This window comes from Pan paniscus, chromosome 12 (assembly GCF_029289425.2).
Source record: "Pan paniscus chromosome 12, NHGRI_mPanPan1-v2.0_pri, whole genome shotgun sequence".
Lineage (NCBI taxonomy): Eukaryota > Metazoa > Chordata > Mammalia > Primates > Hominidae > Pan > Pan paniscus.
Window position 1 is genome coordinate 44,079,462 of NC_073261.2, and position 7,164 is coordinate 44,086,625.

The following is a 7,164-nucleotide window of genomic DNA, read 5'->3' on the forward strand; positions in this document are numbered from 1 at the left end:
AGTTAACATAAGCAGAAGGGGAATTGTTGGAGTTATATTTGGACACACAAGAACTAGAAACCAGACTTGGAAATTGGCAGTTATCAATGCAGTTCAGATGTTCTTGGAACAGATATAGTCATATAACAGGAACATCCTCTTGGGGATTTAGCTGCAAGAATAGAATGAGCTCTGAACATTTAGGTGTCTTTATTCATCTCTTCATAATTCATATTTCAGGAAAAGAAGATTTAATTGTCTAACTTTGATTCCACATTTACTACTTAGCTAGGCTAGGAGAGAACTTCATTACAATAAATTATGTGGGGAAGAGTTAAATCATCAAAAGGATATCAGGGTAATTTTACAAAATGAAAATCTGTGATGGATGTGAGGGTTACATTGCATTTAAATATTTGTATTTGGGGCCTCAATTTCCAAGCTTGGCATTATACAGGCCTAAATGTAGCTATGAAACTTACATATAAAGTGTCCAAATCAACTGACTTATCTATCACAGATATAAGAGTCTCAATACTCACCTTCCCAAAAACAAAGATGCTGGTTTTTATGATCCTCATTATAACATTCTAACAGGCTCTGAGGACAGAATCAATTTCACATTTGCCTCTTTATGTCCCACAATGCTTTACCTATAGTAGAGGCTTTATAAATGTTTGATGAATTTAAACACACCAATAAAAGCTTCAGCTAGTGCTTGTGTACAGTTTCTTATTTAGAGTCTTTTTCCATTATATAGAAAATATTGTTTTAGATTACTTGAAGTATAATTTTTAAAAAGTATGATAATTGACATAATAACATTCAGGATTTTCTATAACCAAATCAGAAAAGCATGATTTCTTTTGGAAAAGCATGGGTCAAAATTTGTTTATATGACCCTTATTATTTAAATTTTTTTCTCAATTATGTTATTTATGGGCTCACTTTTATATTTATTAACACTTTGTTTCATGAAGCCTCCAATACATTGCAGAAAATAGCATCTGTACACACTTATACTGTCAGGAATTTTAACTACTTTCTAAAAAGTGGATGATAATCATAAAGTATATTGTTTCTATGAGACTTTGGAAAATATGTACCCATACCTTGAATTTTAAAAGTGTTATATAATCTTCCCTGCTTCCTGAACACAAACTAAACTGAAACTGTTTTCTTTAAGACAGACAAGTCAAGGAAGAGGTGTGTTTGGTAATTTGAGTAAGCTATAATGACATTTGTACTTGTTAAGAATTAAAATTGGAATGTTGGGAAATTTATACCCTCCTTGTGATTGGTAAATGAATTTCAAAAATTTTGTTTGCCTAGCGATAAGCCCCACTTTTTCAAGGACAGAAAAAGATATAGATTCAAGGATTCAATGTAGGAATGTGTGTAGAAATTGCAGGCTCTTTCTGTTTGGGGCCTCCACAGAGCAGAGTTCCATGCATAGTTACTAACAATCTTCATTTGGTAAAGAATTTTGCTGGAGAACACATCTACCAAGAAGAAAGGCCTCCTCCAAAGTGAAAAATATTTAACTTGGAGCTAGTCTCTGGCCAAATTGGGATAAATCTGCTTTTTTAGAAATTTTAACTTGTCACATAGGATTACTTGAGATACATAGCAAGATTGTGATGGCCTTATGGCTCCAACTGATCTATGTTCATTCACTTATTTCACAAGAGGCCTATTTCTCTTTCATCATTACCCACCAATCTGCACATTGCTTCCTACACTCCAGCTACACTGGCCTGCTTTCTATTTCTTACATAAGAAGACACTATTTCAACCCCAGGACCCCTTCCCTTGCTAGTTCCTTTGCTTGAAATATTCACTGATAGATTTCCATATGTCTGGTTCCAAACATAATGTTATATAAATTCCACATCATCAACCAAGAGAGATCTTCCTTGACCACATGTTCTAATTTTAGCTTTATAGGCAATATCCCATTATCTTATTGTATCTTATTCATACTAGTTTGTTTTGTTTTGAGACAGAGTCTCACTCTGTCACCCAGGCTGGAGTGCAGTGGCACCATCCAGCTCACTATAACCTCCACCTCCTGCGTTCAAGCAATCATCCCATCTCAGCCTCCTGAGTAGCTGGGATTATAGGTGTGAGCCACCATGCCTGACTAATTTTTTGTGTTTTTAGTAGAGACGGGGTTTTGCCATGTTGGCCAGGATGCTCTCAAACTCCTGACCTCAAGTGATCCATCTTCCTGGGCCTCCCAAAGTTCTGGGATTACATATTACTTAGTGTTATGTGAAATACGACCAGACAAGAATGGAAGCATTACTAACTATGTTCTTGCCTATCCTCGGAATGTATAGTATTCCTTTTCACACTCTACGCTATTAATAAAATCTAGCTTGTATGGAATTTATTTGATATTTAAAACAACCCCCTCAAGTTATGTAACTCACTTTCTTCTTTCTAGAAATGAAGAACTGAGGCACAGAGAAAGTGTATCAGTTGTCTCAGATACAAAACTACAAACCTTGTCAAGGCAATTAGCACCCAAACTCGGTGGTCTTAAATGCTAACTACATTTCTTGATAATCATAAGTGTTTGTTGAAGAATGAATGACATAGAGTGGATGAAAGACAGAGTATTACCTACATTTGCAACTCTCCTCTAAATATACAAGGAAGCGTAAATCTACATTATACATACGATTGACATGTAATTCTAACTAAACTCAAAACCATACAGTCACTAAACCTTTCCAATCCAGCATGTTCAGTTTTTCAGTTGTTTGGCTTAAAATTCTAAATTACAGATCAGATTCATGAAATTCTGATTTACATTTACCTTAAATTTTAACTTGAAACCCAAATGCATGCATCTGCACTGGGAATCCCAAGAGGGAGATGGTGGCTACATGAGGCAGGCACAGACAATTTATGTGCTCACTGCAGTGGGTTGAAACCATTGGCGGGTACTGGCTGAAGGAATCATACTTAATATTTAAATATTAATATTTATTAATGTAAAGCACTTAATACTTTAGCTACAAAAGCTACTTTTTTTCCGTGCAGTATGTGTAGAAAGTCAGAGGAAAAAAGTGTAAGTGGAAAAGCATGAGGCTATTTTCAGAAATTGCAAATGTCTTTGTTGCCTGTGGTAAACACTACTGATGAGAGGGATGCCCTGTTGAAGAGACTACATTCTGCCTAGAAAGTTACAGGTGACTGTGGAAGTGAAGCTCCTCCTTCTGGCCCTGGAAAAAATCATTTACACTGAGAAGGTGTTGGGATTGCGGGGAGCTATGATTTCACCTGAAATACTTAACTGAAGATCAGCAGTCTGGTAACAAGGGTTATGAACGTAAAACCCAGGGGAATTTAACCAGAAAGCATGGATTAAGAGAATTAATGAATAAAAAGACCCAATGTCAGCTGCAAAGTGAGAGAACATTCATAGCAAATTAATGGTTTGACAATGTTCCAAGCAAAAAGGCAATGTTTTAAGATTAGCATAAAGTTTAAAAATTTGTAAGGAGTCTATTCTGAAGCAGTGTGGAATATTTTCTCTGAAACTTCCAGTAATAGAGCCTCTGTGCCTTCATGTACATGAAGGATTAAATCAAGTGGACTTTCAGAGATGATTTCCTTATTGCACAGGGAAAGAAACTTGGTCAGTGTGGGGTAAGGGAAGCAGTCACTCCAACAACCGCAAATGCCACAGGCAGAAATCTCTGCCAAGGCTCAGTCCTCCAAAGCAAATGAAAGCACTAAAGAGCAAGCAGAAGTGAAGGGGAATACAAAGAAAGAAAGGGAGAGAGGCAGATGAATGGAGGAAAAGAAAAGAAATAAATTAAAATTGGAAAATCGCAAATAAAATTCAGTAAGTTAGTAGCCTGAAAAGCGCAAAAATTACAGGAGGTTGATTGTGAGGCTGAAGACAAGGAAGCCCCCAAGGTCAAGGACTGATAAATCTAGGCAAACTAGAGGAGGAGCCAGGATGAGCCTGCCACAGGGGCTTGAGGAAGACACTAGTTGGGGAGAGGCAACAACAGCTGTCAGAAAATTGAGGCATTTTGAAGTTGAAACAGATACATACTAGGAAGAAAAATAGGAAATCCCAGGCCATTCCAAAGTTGGAGCAATGAAAAACCAGGAAGATCCTGTAAAAGTTACATCCAACTGGAAAATAACTTTTAAAGCAGTTTTGAAACAAGCATCAGACAATTAAATAGCAATCAAAGAGCTAAGAAACATATCCAGATTTTCTTTATCCAGTCACCAAAAATATGGAACACTTCACAAATTTGCATGTCATCCTTGTTCAGGGCCCATGTTCTGTGTCATTCCAATTTTGGTATATGTGCTGCTAAAGTGGGAAATGAAAGATTTTTAAAATCCTGTTTCAATTCTAACAGACATATCTGAACATGTATTTTTCATCAGTGTCAAGAATTACACAATATAAATAACTCCCCTGACTTCAAAAAAAAAAAAAGAGCTAAGAAAATGGTTTTAGCTCAGTATTATGTAGTGACAAATGAATAACACAAATCAGAGGAGAAAGAAGAAAATTGGCCAGGCAGGGTGGCTTATGCCTGTAATCCCAGCACTTCAAGAAGCCGAGGCAGGAGGATCACTTGAGCCCAGGAGTTCAAGACCAGCCTGGGCAACATAGTAAGACCGTGTCTCTACAAAAAATTTAAAAAAATATCCGGGCATAGTGGTGTATGCCTGTGGTCCTGGCTACTTGGGAGGCTGAGGTGGGAGGATTGCTTGAGCCTGGGAAGTCAAGGCTACAGTGAGCCATGATGGAGCCACTGCACTCCAGCCTGGGCAAAAGAACAAGATCCTGTCTCAAAAAGAGAAAGAAGAAAATTATTAAAAACCGAATCTTTAAGTTATGAAAGGACAAAGTCAAGCTTTTGAGCAAATGTTTTTATATTTCAAAAATAAATTCATTTTCTTGTTGACTTCTACCTTTCACTGTTGGTTACAAAACAAGTAATGAATTATAACAATTCATGAATATTGTAACTATTTATGGAAAATGTTTTCCCTAGCTGTACTTTTAATTAAAAGTAAATATTTTTTGCATAATTTTAATGAAAAACATATGCTTTTTCAAACAGAAGCATATGCACACCCGCACACACATACACACATACACACACAAACACATGCACATACGCTGGGCTGTTTTTGACGTGGAGTCAAATTTTTGGTTTAAGTACCTGTCCATTTACCAGAAATCTCCATTAACTTGACTGCATAAACCACATCCCAAAATGAATACTATAGGATTTCACCATCACGTTCTTTAAAATAAAGACCGAAATTAAAGATGGTTCTAAAGTTATCTTAATGCAAATTATTTTTATGCCATATTTCCAGTCTTTTTCAGCTTTCTAGCCCTCACTTAACACAATTTTAGTGACTTACCTTGCTTGTATTTGAAATCATTCAGCTTATTTTTATGAAAATAACTCTTTTTTGACAATCCTAATTGGATTGATGCAATATTTAATTAAACTATGTAAATATAATAATTGATATACCTGAAATGAATGGGCTGAAAAAACAAAAATCAATTTTGAAGAGAATAATACTCAGCCTGTGGGAACAAATATTTATAAGCTTCTTAGAGAGTAAACAACCAGCTGCCTGCATTATCAAGCTTTGGGCAGCAGTTAGTAAGTTTCACAGCTGAATAGGAGTGTTAATTAATCCTGCAAAAAGCTAAGTGGGTTTTAAAAAGATAAGTTTCTTGGTCATAATGGTCAGTTGTAGGTATCTGACAATTGCTGATTATGTAGTTTGTAAATGTTTACAGCTCACATGTGAAGTAACTTCATCTGTTCTTCCCTCTTAGTTCTATTATACACAGTTGAAGAGGAAAACATTTTAAAGTAAAAAATAAAAATAGAAACAAACAATTCACATCCCAAATTTGCCACTTAAAAGCTATGTGATTTTGAGAAATTTCTTAACCTCTCTACATTTCAGATTCACATCTATGAAATGGAAATAAAAATGTAGAGCTCAGGTTGTTGCTCAGGTAAATGAGAAACTGTAAGCAATGCATTTAGCATAATGCCATATAAAAAGTAGGTTTAAAATAGGGTAACTCTAACTATACTCTCAATCTTCCCTATAATCTTTTCTTTTTTCAGAATAACTTTTGCTTCTATATTTTTTACATATCCATTGGATTTGCAAAGATCTAAGATGTGTTTTTTTTATTCTTCATGCTCCTTTTCCAGGGAATCTCTTTCTAGCAACGTTTTCTTGGTTTGTTAGCTTCTCCCTCTCTGTCCACCTACAACAAAGAGCTTGCTAGTCCAATTCTTCTCCATGTACTTTATCAAATCATGTCATCTCCCATCAGTTAATTGGGGAAATTAATCTGAAGTCTTTTTCAGACATATATGTCACTGAAGTGGGTTATCCAAAACCCCATCAACATACAGAATTGAGGAGCAATCTGATACCCTGTGTGTTGTAGGAAAATTCAACAGCTTAGTGGAGTGCAAGCGTAAGATACTATGTTTGAGATATTTAGAATGAGTGCAAAAGCAGAGTTGCGAGAGGGAGAGAGAGAAGGAAGTTTCTGTGCTCTTCAGATACATTGTTGAGTCATTACCATAGAAAGGAGAACTGATTATCTTAAAGGCACTTGCTTGCAGGAAGCATCACCTAAACAATACTATTTAAGTTCTAACTTTACACAGTCTTCTGCTTTAAAAGGTGTATTAGACATGCTGATCACATCCTGTACCTATAAAATGTAGCCTTATTTCTGCTGTAATATCATGGCCAGAGATCTAGAATAATTTTAAGTACAGTAAATATAGTAGACACGTAACAAAGATGTCCTTCACTCTAGAAATAGTAAAACTAAAAGTGTTGTAATCCAGGTCTACAAAAATCAGAAAAGAAGTAGACAGTTGGGAATACTGAATGTTTTTCCACATCCCAGAGCTCTCAAAATACAGCATTTTCACCATTAAAATCTTGAAAGAGGTTATTTCAAGGTAAATAAAACAATTCCACTGTACTTTGAAAGTAAATTTATGGAAAGTATTGTCTTGAGAAGTAATGAGTGGTACAAACTGAAAATATAAATTGCATTCTCGTGTCTATCGGCAGGACTACATGAATAAATATTTTTTTAGTGAGTTCTCTCCTCCTCCCCATCACACTTTCTTT

The 7,164-nt window shown here is 35.7% G+C and overlaps 1 pseudogene; it reads right to left on the minus strand.

Annotated features, from left to right (window-relative positions):
• Positions 1-4,238: 4,238 nt before the first annotated feature.
• On the minus strand, positions 4,239-4,333 carry LOC112438949 (U6 spliceosomal RNA; annotated as a pseudogene).
• Between the last annotated feature and the right edge of the window lie 2,831 nt (positions 4,334-7,164).